The sequence below is a fragment of the Polypterus senegalus genome, chromosome 11, assembly GCF_016835505.1.
Source record: "Polypterus senegalus isolate Bchr_013 chromosome 11, ASM1683550v1, whole genome shotgun sequence".
NCBI lineage: Eukaryota > Metazoa > Chordata > Cladistia > Polypteriformes > Polypteridae > Polypterus > Polypterus senegalus.
This window is the reverse complement of record NC_053164.1, coordinates 127,101,597-127,114,573: the sequence shown is the minus strand read 5'-3', so window position 1 is coordinate 127,114,573 and position 12,977 is coordinate 127,101,597. Positions and strand designations below refer to the sequence as shown.

Genomic DNA, 12,977 nt, shown 5'->3' with positions numbered 1-12,977 from the left:
ATATACAGCAAATGGAGATTCTGATGTTTACAGGGTTTTGCCACTTCCTCCATTACCTCTTTAGAGAAATCTCAGGTCTAAGTGTTACGCTTCAAAATAATTCCCTGATTTTGCCTCAGGCTGTGGCTACAATCAGAGGTTGTGTTATGACAATTAAAAGTAAGAAGAAAACCCCATTAATAATTGGAAAGCTGAAGGTTCACACAACATACTGAATTAGAAATGCATATCCAAAAATCAAAATATTGTCTAATAGGATGACTCACAAACAGCAGACAAATTAAAAAAGGGCCAAAATAATTAATGGTACGTACAGTTTGTAGCGTGGAGCAGCCCTGTTGGGATCCACAGGTGCTGTCAGGGGGTGCTGCAGCAGAAGCTGCTGAGCCCTTTTGGGCAGTTCTTCTGCCACACCTGGAACTGCTGCTGCAAGCTAGGTCATTAAGCACCAGGAGCACTTCCATGTGCGTTATAAAAGGAGCCAGCAGCCACTACTCGGGAAGCCAGAGTCGGAAGACTAAGCTTGACCAGAAGAGTGAAGGAGAAGGAAAAGCGTGGAGAAGAAGTATTGTTTGTGTGCTGTGTTTTGGACTGTGTTGTGCCTGCGGGAAATGGGGAAGGCATTTCCTAAAAGAAAAATAAAAAATAAAACCTGTGCGCCTTGAACTTGTGTCCCATGCGTGTCTATGTCGGGTTAAGCTGGCGGTGCCAGCCTGGTGGGCAACAAGTTGTATAACACTTCAGAACATCCAGTTTAAGAAGTTCAGAGTCAAGCAAGCTGCAGAGAGGACTTTATTTAACAGCTTGAAAGAACAGTGGAGGTAACAGTCACAGAACTAGAAAAAAAATTTGAATTGTGATAGGTAATGAACAGCAGGTAGTTCAGGAGAGGCAGAGATCATTTGGTATTTCTCTGTATTCTCTCATGATTCATTGCCTAATGACATCACACATGGAGAGGGTGAGATTGGCACTGTAGTAAATGGTACAAAACCACCTTGCTGAATGTAATGTGATGTACAGATAGAGGTTGTGCACACCGAGTGTAGAGTTGTCAAATTGTTCACCAAAACCAATTTGTAGACAAGTCTTACAGCGGTTTATTGGGGGGTCATCTTGAAAAGACTCCTACTGTACAGATTCAAAGAATGTTTTGCATTTAGTTGAAATCATCCTTGTGCTATTCACATCTGCTGTACAGTGTGATTGAGGCTTTTCTGCACAAAAAAAGTAAAATCAAATATACAATCCACTTATAATGTCTTAACCACTGAGGATTTAAGCACAATATCCTCAGAAGGACGTTCACTTGAAAAGTTCGATACTGGCACTATGTGTGGTACTGGCTCAGCTCAAACAAAAAGTAGGCAGTGATATACAGGACAGCCTAGTGACACTGATTTTTTGATGATCAGCGATACAGACTGCATGCATAGAACTGAGGACACAGTAAATATTTTACATATATATTACAAACTATTTTGTTTCAGTAATTTTGCAACTAAAAAGGTATTTGCTTTATTTACTCTGTTCTAAGACAGCGTGGCATGGGACAGGGCAGCATCTGGAAGGAGGAGACAGAAACCAATGTGTTCATCTAAGGGAACATGTGTGCATATATCAATTTAATACTTTAAATGCACTTAATAACTGGTATATCTAGAAGATGCAAGATGAAACTTTAGCATCTGTAGAAAACGCTGCAAGCACAAAAAGACAATGTGCTAAATAAATACAGACAACTGAAAAGGCTGAGATTTGGTCCCACTCCTCCCCTGCAGCTATGCAAACATAATCTTAGTTTAGATTATTTAACAAAAGTATCAATAAAAAGCAATCCATTGGTTGATTTTCAATATCTACGTCCGGTTTTCTATGACCTTAGTTCAGATTATCGGTCTGTACTTTATATTGCTGACACTTAGAGAGACTTAAGAACCCAAAAGATGCAAAAAAAATTTAAAATGAATTATTCATGTCAATACACATGTGCTTAAAAATTATGGCATTTTGTTTTAACTACATTTTTCTGTGAATATATAATGGAAAATGTAGCATATAATAATACTTGTAATATTCTTAAACCACATTTAATCTGAATCAGGGTCATGGTGGGACTGAAGCTAAAACTGGATGTATCAGGTGAAAGGCAGAAATCAGCCATGGATGCAGCATAAGACTTTTGCAGGGCCAACACACCACACAAATACACATGCACTCAACCACCAGTGTACACAGCCAATTTACAATGGACAATCAGCCAATCAAAATTACATGAAATTTAATTGCATTTTCGGTCTTTTATTTGTTTTAGTACACTTATAAGACACTGTGCAAACTTGGCCACTACCCATGTTCTTCTTTGATTTAGTCTTCAGCAGCTTTGACTTAATCTTCAAAGATGATATTTTTTTAAACACACTTAACTGTAACAAAGCATGTCATTTGTAGTCAGACAAAGCAAGGTTTTAAAAAAATGAAGTCTGCCATGTGTGTAGACCAAACACCACACAATTTCACTGAAATGTAACCATAAGCAGCTCACAACTGCAAAATAATTGTTTAACTTTAACATTTTAAGTGAAGAAAAGAATTGTTTTAGAGGCCCTTTATTTTAATGTATAACTCTGAGTGGGAGAGACCACAACAGCACTTTATGGTCTTCGAAGACAGTGTGCAGGAAATTCCTATATCACCAAATTTATATTAGGTGGATTAATGTTAATAGTAGTTAATAGTTAATAGGTTGATCAGTATAGTAACAGCTAACTAAGGAAGTACACACAGTGTGAAACAGCTACACCTCTACAATATCACGTTTTCTTGTATCTCCACTCATTTCAGGGAATATATTTATTTCACATTAAAAATCAACCAATCAAACCCAGGATGCCCAGTTCTAAGGTGCAATTTATCAGTTATCCTTCTTGGATCTGTTGCAGGCATGTAGCATCTGACTGGCCCACAGACCTTGGCTAAATGTGGGCTGTAAGATTAACAGCTATCTGTGGAACTCCCAAGGGAAACAGTTAAATACTGTATATATAGCCACTCTGTGTCAAAAGATGGCCCAATTCTCTAACTTGTACACAATGTCTCCTACTCGGCTCACAGTAAACTGGAATTAATTTTCATAAAGTTTATGAAAAAAGCAAACACTGTTCTGTCTCTCACCTATCTCCAACACGCTAGTGACAAGCCTCCAAGAAAGCAGGGAGGGGCATCAAGCTGGTATACTGTAGATAACATCCTACACCACCATGTATGCTGCCTGTAAGACTGCAAAGTTTAACGGCAAATGAAGACTTCACAATAAATAAAAATCTGATGGATTAGCACATGACTTTCTCCAAAATTACGAGTACAGTACATAGAGTGAATTTACTAAAATACATACAAAACCCAATACCACTACAACATTTAAAAATTTTTAAAAGTTCAAAGTCTTTCTTTCAGAATCCTAAATGCACATGCCAGACTGTTTGAACTTCTGAGCAGTGGTTTGGCTGTTATTTTAAAACTTTGAACTGCAAAAGCTTGAGGCTGAATAGTTGGCATTTACCCAAAACCTAGTCGACTCTTAAGAGTTATGAATGGAAATTGTCCACAGAGTTTCTTGAAAATCGGTCCATTCGTTCTAGTGTAACAGAGTCCACAAAATGTTTACCACAAACACATGGACATAAGTTTACAAACCTTCTAAAATCATATTTGTAACAATATCAAACTGTACTTTTCCATTGAAAACCTAAAGTTGATTTTTTTTTTCATAAAAGCAATACTTAATCCAAACATACAATATGGAGAAGTAAAAACTGTCTTTTAGTTGACTAGTCCTTATTAGTAATGTTTACACCAATAGGCAGTTAAGCACTAAAGCATCTCACTATCAAGATAGCTGTCCAACAGATTTGTGGTGCATTGTTACTGTTTAATAGCTTTAAGCATTACAGCTGGGCTGCACCAGTAATACAGTGGTTTGCTCTTCTGTATCCAGAGCTCAGAGATTGTGCAAATTCCATAAAAACAGAAACCAGGCCAACATTCATTCTTCCTCATGTCTGTGTGGCTTTTTCTTACACATCCTATTCCTATACAAGCTTCTTAGAGTAGTGGGAACTCTTAATTTATTCAGTGTTAAGCAGATGTATTATTTATGTCCTACGATGTACCAGCATCTATACAGGGCTGATTTCCAACTTCCACTCAATTCTGCTGAGATAGGTATTGGCTCTAGATGACACTATACTACATAGGACATATAGAAAATAGACACATGTAATACAGTTGAAATGAAATTAGTGTTGGATTGGTACTGATACCAACTTTCAGAACTCAATATCAGTACCAAAGCAATTCTGAAACAAATAACAGATAACTCCAAAACCCATCTTCTTACTCCAGCCTCCTTCGCACACCACTACACTCAGCTTCCCTCTTGATACACATGAAGTCCCAGTAATAGTACACCCCATGAAGTTCCAATCATGTCAAAGCAATAAGGGTGGGGTCCCCCATGAAGTCCCAATCATGTTGAAGCAATAAGCAGGAGGGATTGTTCCCCCATGAAGTTCCTATAGCCTTGAAACATGTGGTTTCATTTTGTGAAGTCTATGCAATGCACGTTTTTCTGCAACTGCAATAGCAAGCATCAGGTGAAGGTGAACCAAACTTCATTCTACAGGACACTCAAAGAAATAAGAAGGAAAACTTACTTTGGTCAGGTGGGTGTGCCTGGAACCCATTCTGGCAGACACATTTAGAAAAAGACAGAAGTCCATCTTGGTTCTCTTCTTTAAATTTTTTGCATTTTTCCTTCATCTTCGATAAACATTTTTAAAGTGATAAGCAGTTGCTTTCTTTTTGACACATTTAAGGCATGAATGTTTTTCAGGTGACACCAACCGCATTTCTGAAGCCTTACATCACTCAAGAACAATATGTGCCATTGCTCCTATTGTTAGCAGCCTCAGTCTGGTAAGACTGAAAACTACGGCTAATCTGTATGCAGATACATGCAATAACATTGTAATCAGAGTCTCTATTATATCCTTATACAATAATCAATTCATTCAATTACATTCTGAACCTCATCATTTATATACAAGATAATAGGGGACAGTAACCTATCCTAGAAGCAACCACAGGTGACATGTTTGAGTTGTTTGCTACATCAACCTCCATGTTTTAGAGATGGAATAAGAATTAACAAACAATGTATGATTTCCAAGGATATGGACCACAGTTTCTAGAGTTCGGATTGTGCAGCACTCTCGCCACATCACAAGGGTAATGAACTAACGATCTCCATGATCTTCAGTTATGCCCAAGCAATGTTATGGAGGATTATCAAAGGCACCAGGAAAGATTATTTGAATTACTATATTACAGACACAATTGGGAATCCCAACTTTTTTCTTCTATTTCAGCCGGCTCTTTTGGTTACATCTGCCTGTTTTCTCCATGCTTTCTTTAAACAGTGCTTGGAATCTAGACTGGCATTACACTCAGACCAAGACCAGAAGATCTACTGGACATACAAAAAAAAAAAAAAAAAAACTTGGAACTTTGCAGCATGGGGAACAAACTGATAATTGGATTTGAAACTACACCTTGACAAAATTTTCCAAAAAGGAAAAAGGTTTTACCTTCATCTTACAGGCTCTTGAAGACAAACATAACAGTAATTTAGTTTAGGCACTGCAAAAATACATTGCTAAATGGCAATTACTAGTTTACTCTTATGTAACATGACCTTAACAAAGGCTTCATTTGGTCTTCATTACTCTTATTAAACATCACTAGATAGGTTCTTCATCACTGTACAGTGTGGCATATTAACCCTTTGATATGCTGGTAAAATTACTTGTTAATATGAAGGATTCACAGGTCACATACAATGCAATATCAAGACCAATATATTTCACTAAGTCACATCTGACCATTCTAAAGCTAAATTATTTTAGAACTTCACATTGTACAGATCAATAACCACTTGACTGATACATTGTAAGTGTTATTAACACCTTACAGGTCTTGCCCCATAACAGTAAATGAGTAATAGATGTATTTTTACAGTATCTGAACTAAAGTGATACTAGAAACAATGACAAAACATCACTAGACAAAGTGGGTTTGTCCTCATAATTTACAGTTTAAGTAAACAGTTTATCTATTCAATTGCCCACCCGAGGTTGGCCTTATCCCTTATTATGTTTATAGGATTTAAAACATACTATTGTTCAGATGAAAAATGCTCAACAGTCATGACAGCATGGCTTCAAGTCCATCAGTGACATATGGATAAACAGACAGATTTGACAAAACTATCAGTATGGTATATGATGCTTCACAAGAAAGTCCTAGAAACACTTCTACCATACCAAAGTGGAGATAAAAAGGGAAGGGAGCTTGTTGTTAATTCATCTATGTGCCCCTCTGCCAGGGAAGTTCTGACATGCTCAATTAGTTATATATAAATAAAGAGATCCCAAAAATATTGCAAAGCCACAGCCTGCCTCAAATCCAGTCCCCTGCTTGGCAGCCCAACATGGCTGGCCACACAATCACCCTTCTGTGCACCACTGTGCATGCCTGCCTTAACAGCCAAAGTGCCCTCCTTGATGTCATGCTGCAAGTATTTCCTGGAGAAACTTGCCTTCCGAGTTTCTTTCACTGCCATGAGGTACCCAATGGAACCTGATGTAGTTTGAAAGATTAGCATGAATTAAACTGCATCTGAAATGTAATGTTTTCGGCTAAGAGAGAATTTTAAAATTGCACATACTGACATCAAAGAGTCATTCACTTGAACTAAGGTTCAAATTTAGAATTCTTCTACTAGGAACCCGGAGCTAACACATCACAACACCTCACCTGCAGCTTTCTTATTTATACTTCAAGATCTGTCACTGATAGTATTCAAAACATTTAGAGTATTTCTGGAAGTCAACCAAATTCAAAACAAAATGAAAACAATGTCGAAATAGCAGCAAATGGCATGTGATCCCCTTTGACATGAAAGGCTGAAGAGTTTGTCAGCTGTATACTGACCCTAAAATGTCATCTCTTCAGCTGGATGCAAATGCAACTTTCACTTCCCAAATATCAAAAAGAGCTAACAGAAGCAGATTAATTGACCCTACAGATTACAGATGTTTGTCATCTTCAGCACTCACTTTGATGATTATCCACACCTTCGGCTACTTTTATCAAGCAGTACTGACTGATGAATATTTTACAGAACAAGATGAATCATGCAGTACTGCAAATGTTCATAAAGGCAGACACACATTAAATGAGCAGGAAGTGTGGGAGTGATGTGCAGGTTCATCATTTGGGAGATGATGAATCTATAAAGAGGAGACACTGCTTGCTTTATATTTGTATGTTTACATCGCAGTGCAGTCATGTTGACAAAATGCCAGGCACTTGGCTGAACAAGTGTTTGGAAGATGGCGCAGGGTATTTTCAGTCATAATTCTCATTATGCCTGTCATATCATAGTCAGTGCTGCCTCTACAACTATCTTTTTGGTTGACCAGAAACACTCTTTAGAAGAAAGGTGTCTCAAATGAATCAGATGTATATCAGCAACATTATAACTATTTATTTTTAAATAGTTTGCCATCTGCAAGAGGGAATCATCTCAGGCCAACAACCTGCTAACTTATTTTGCCATGAAATAACCTTCATCCAGTAACTAAAGCCAAAGAATGTATTATGGCCTATTTACTCGCATATTTTGCTTTCCAATCTCAAACCCCATATTTCTGTAAATCAAAAACCCTTTCCTTAAGTAAAACTAAATCTGCTCTCCAGGCATAGGTGAAAATAAACCTTAGCAAGACATACAATATAATAAAATCAATGTCAAAACCAATTGATAATATTTAGGAAAAAAAGGCTTAAAAAAAAAAAAAAAAAAACGCTGCCTGTTACCTCCAGAATTTTTATTGTATTTCCTGTGACACTGCAAAGATCAATTGATGGTCTGATAATTCTAAACTACAACAGGGTTTTCAAGAATTATACAGTAAAACAAAACACAATGCAATCAAGTGAAATTAACATGGCAAGTACAACAATATGTTCCAAAGACATTACATGAAAATCAGTGATCAACCCACACCCAACGAAAGGAGCCATATGGTTAAAGAGCCCCATTTAAAATGTTTTTTTTTTACAAACACCAACAGCAAATAAGATACAATGGTTACATACTGTGCTCCGAGTACCCTGGACTCTTGTATACCTTTATCTAAGGCATATATAGGCTTGCTCCAAATGATACTTCATTGTATTGTACAGTGACAGTAAAGGTATATTCGACTTTAATAATTCTTCTAACCATTTTCTAACCTGCATATCCATTTCAGGGATGTGGGGAGCACTCGTCCTAACTGCATGGAGTAAAATGCTAGAATCAACCCTGGAATGGCCATAATATTACACTCAATATATAGTATAGTATTTCAGCATAGCACTCACGTCATTAAAGAAAGTCTACGTGTTGCATTGAGTTAGAAATGTGCAACTTCAACACAACACACAGTGCCATATTTGTAGAACTGTATTTTAAATGACTGATGACAATTCAAAAATAAGCAAGATTGTTTGGGAAATAATCTACTAAAAGCAAAATGTATACACCTACTAGGGGTTATTTTTTTCATTATTCATCTAATTTATTTTGATTAGTCCACTATTAATTTACCACCTTGAACCTCACAAGGCTAAGCAGTACATAAAAGAGGTTGATGTTAAAAAAAGTTTACTGGCAGTAAATAACCCTGGTCAGCAAAAAAAAAATATATCACCAATGATGTTAATGGTGTTAATATAATACGCAACAATTGTGACACAACTTTTATAGTTTTATACTTTTTATAGTTAAAAAGTATACAAATATATGAAATAATTTCAGTCTTATTAACAACAAAATTAAGTTCCATTTCTTAATATTCAGCCTCATTGTCCCTATGGTGGCCCTCACTGGCTCTATGGTGTTTACTCATTCTCCCTTTGTTCCCATGGGCTTTTTCTCCAGACAGATTTCTTTTAAGCACCCAAAACACATGTGGTAAATTGACTGTCATTGGTCAGGTGTGACCTGGTATAACTGTGTGTGAGTGAGTGAGCCCAAGCTAAATCAGTAATCAATCCCATTCTGGATTGGTTACTGCTTTGCACCATGGGTGCCCAACAGCTGGACATCCCCCAAAATTTCCAACTTTAAAACACATGTCACTATACTTTTAAAAAACAATTTTCAGCTTTCCAGAAAAAGTCTTTCAGCTTGATTCATGAGAGGACAACACCAGTCTGCTTGCATCATGCATTATTAACCCATCTGTTTTAGTCTTTTTTACGAGACATGGTGAAAGCCAAGACATTCTATGATGTATTGCAATTCTCTCTCTTGATCGAGTCTGCATCGACACACAAAACATCATATTTGGACTTTTATATGGTTTTATGACCTTACTGGAAAATATTGTAGCATCAAGCCACTCACTGTTGCCACAGAAACTGAACAGGCTTGCTGTTTTGTGGGCTGTCCTGCAGCTGATGGAATGCCAGCTAATACTGTTGAAGACACATCCCTAGGATGATACAACTTGTAAGTGCCATACAAAACATTCCAGATAAAAAGATGCTGCAATTGTAAAAAAAAAAAATGACAAATATAGCAAATAATATAGTGCATCCTCGGAGCAACTGACTTCAGGAAGAACTGACAAAATGTGTGTGTGTGTGTGTATATATATATATATATTACTACTTTTGGAAAAATAGTGATTAAATTCTAATATAACAAAACACAACACTTAGACATTTAAACAATAAAATCTAGAAGCATATCCATATATATACACAAATATAACTCATTCTGCATAACACAGTTTGCATCATTTGCAGTCATTCTGATCAAGCCCCACACCTGACACAGGCTCAGACCTGCTCTCTCTCTCACAATCAGAAAGTGATTGAACATATTAGAAAAGAAAAATAAATTCACTTGTGATCAGGTCTATCAAATCACATACCAAGTTGGAGAGAAACAAATAACAGTTCTCTGTGCCAAGCCAATCAAAGCAACCAACAATCTTACATTGTGCAAGTTGTGCCGTCAAGAGATATCAATGTGATCTTTCTCCGGCCATGATGCCAACCCTGGGTGCACATTTTAAAGAATGGATGTTATTATTTAGACAAAATTATACTAATTCTATACACCTAGAAAAATTTTAGTACACTTTTTTGGAGATCAACAACCTCTGTCATATCATTAAAAATTTGTGAGAAGAGTTCAGTAACAGGGCACTTTTACATCATGTTAAGCAATTGAGGATAGACTGAAATTCATTGTGATTTAATCAGAAAATGCTCACATATGAAGACAACCATTTTTCTTGTTGACTATACACAATGCTGCTAAATATGCACACATGTGATGGAATTTAATTTCAAGATCCCAAAAAGTCAGTATCCAGAGCAAGGGCTTAGTCCGTACGTCTTTCCTACCTATGCCTGGCATTAAATTGGAATTTCAACTGACCCTCATCATTTATCTTGCAGGTGGTGACCCCATAAGACAGCTCAGCGTCTCATTTTGGACTAAGCCTGGCCATGGCTGGTTTATGTAGATTGCCAGACCACTAGGTACAGGTGGTTTCTGACAATGAGATAAGATTATTGAACTTGACAGCTGATATTTCCATTTGCTATGCATTGTTTTTTGTTTGAACTCTAATAATAAAAAGTAATGTCTCTGATGTGTGCATGTCTATTGTAATGGACTGGTATCCTTTCCAGGGACTACTCTGCCTTGTGCCCTATGACTGCTGGGAAAGGCTCCAGCTTCTCAGTATAAAGCAAGTTTAGAAAATGGATGGATGGAATTCAATCCAACATACTATTTTTAATGATGATTTTTAAAGTAGAAAGTGGTCATTGTAAGAAAAAAAAATACGTATACAAGTAAAAAATTGATATGCATCAAGATGCATCGTGATTCGCCTTATAGTGGAATTGAATTGCGCAGAGTATCGTGATTGCCACCCTAATGAAATAGGTGACGTTTATAATGTGAACATTACAAACATCATGAAAACCTGGACACGTCTGCACTAAAGTGCATTTTCATTACAACAACTCAGGTTAAATAATAATAATGCAGAAAGTACAACGAAAGGCAAAATGGTTCATGCAGAGTTGTAGGCTTTGTTTTATAAATGTCGAGTCTGTATAGGCTATCTTGGACGTGTTGTCTGTGAAATGGACACCACCAATAAATTTAAAAGGTTGGTGCCTATGCCTTGCACTAGACAGAGACCAACACCCGCGACCCTGACTAGTTTAAAAGATGGATGGAATAAACTTTGCAAAACCGTGTGTGGTGAAGGTAATTTGCTGCGATCAGCGATTTCGGCTCGGTAGAATCCGTTTATCGAATTACGCTGATCTTACACTTTTAGCGGACAAGGTAAGAGCGAATTCCACTTCGGGTTTTAAACGTGATGTTAGGGTTCGACACCACGCTATGGTCACTATACTCACTGTAGAGCCGATAACTTTTACAGGGCAAGTACAGCCCCTGCTAATATACGGTATTTCTGCCTAGGCGCTATATAATGCACTCGGACTGGTTAGTCGCTTGATTGAACTGGCTTAAAATGCATTTGCTCAATTGTGCTGTTATGTTGTAGATTCGGCTGGATGATTACCAGCTATTAATGCAGGCAAGTAAGAGACCTCCACGTACTACACCAACTTGAAAAACTTTTCCAGGTAGCATTTTTATGCCACAAAAGTTGTAAAACACTCCTCCTGACCAGAAACACAATCAGCTAATTTTTTTAAAACCCATTTCGCGAGTGAGCCCCAACTGTAAACAGGCGCTAGAATCCACTTGTCCGGATGTGGTAGTCAGTTGCAAAGACCTCGCACTGTATGTATTAACTGCTCAGCTGCAAAGGTGCTATAAACGCACAAGCTCCACATGACGAGCGACAATAGGTGTTCTATGGCACTTACCCGCAAGCGACACAAAAGGCAGATAATACTAAAGCGCACTTGCACAGAAAAGCCAACTCGCGCAAACCAGACGAGGTTCAAGTTAATTGTACCGCAACACACCTGCTCGAAATTACTGCTTTTGTCTTTCATGAAGCGTAGTCTCTTCGTTCCGAGAGCGGGTACTGCAGACGATCAGCACTTTAAAAGGAGAAGACAACAGCGCAGGTGAGCGCCCTAGCCGCTTGTCCAGTCATCCAGGCAGGTGACTTCTACTTTACGCCGACCTTTGTCTTCTGACAATGACTCGCACAATGCGCTAAGTCTTAACTTCAAAATATTAAAAGTTGAATACACAGGGCAGACTACGCATCTCTTACCTTCTCCGTCTTCTGAGAAGCGGGATGTGAGAATAACAGAACGCCAACAGGAAACTCACCCTTCGGGGCGGCGCGGCGAGGCACTTCGGCAATGGGGCGGGTGCGCGCTTGAACTGACAGAACGCGAACGCGCGTCGTGCACGCGCAACATTGCAACTTTTCCAGTTCGGCAATAAACGCGAGACTTCTTCAAAAGCGACTCTGAGGCGCTTTGTGCAGCCTGCATGAGTCACCAGGTGCGAGGCGTTTACTGTTTTGAGCTCAGAAAAGTATTACATTAACGATGTAAAATGTGCACTGTGTACAATTTAAAATATATATTAAAAAATCCAACGAGTAAAGTGAAATTCGGGTTAACAGCTAGAGACGGAGAGAAACAGTGCCCCCTGGTGATTTTCGGTAGCGTTGTAATATTTGCCTTTATTTTGAAGCTGAACATTTGAAATACGGTACGAAGCCCGGTCCAAAGTTCGACTTTTTTTTGTAAAGCGAGTAATAAAGACTTTTGTGGAAACAGAAGATACGTTGGTGCGTGCGGGCTTATTCATGTCTAAATATGCATGTTCTCCCTCTGGTTAT

The 12,977-nt window shown here is 38.0% G+C and overlaps 1 protein-coding gene across 2 annotated transcripts in view; it reads right to left on the bottom strand.

Annotated features, from left to right (window-relative positions):
• pdlim2 (PDZ and LIM domain 2 (mystique)) overlaps positions 1-12,482 on the bottom strand; it is a 158,930-nt gene extending 146,448 nt beyond the window's left edge. The window contains exon 1 of one of the 2 annotated variants that reach the window (XM_039769618.1): positions 12,399-12,482. The gene's annotated coding sequence lies outside the window, so the exon portion shown is untranslated. Of the gene's footprint in view, positions 1-12,141; positions 12,363-12,398 lie in introns of those variants that run through there. The other variant, XM_039769619.1, reaches the window with a different exon arrangement.
• Between the last annotated feature and the right edge of the window lie 495 nt (positions 12,483-12,977).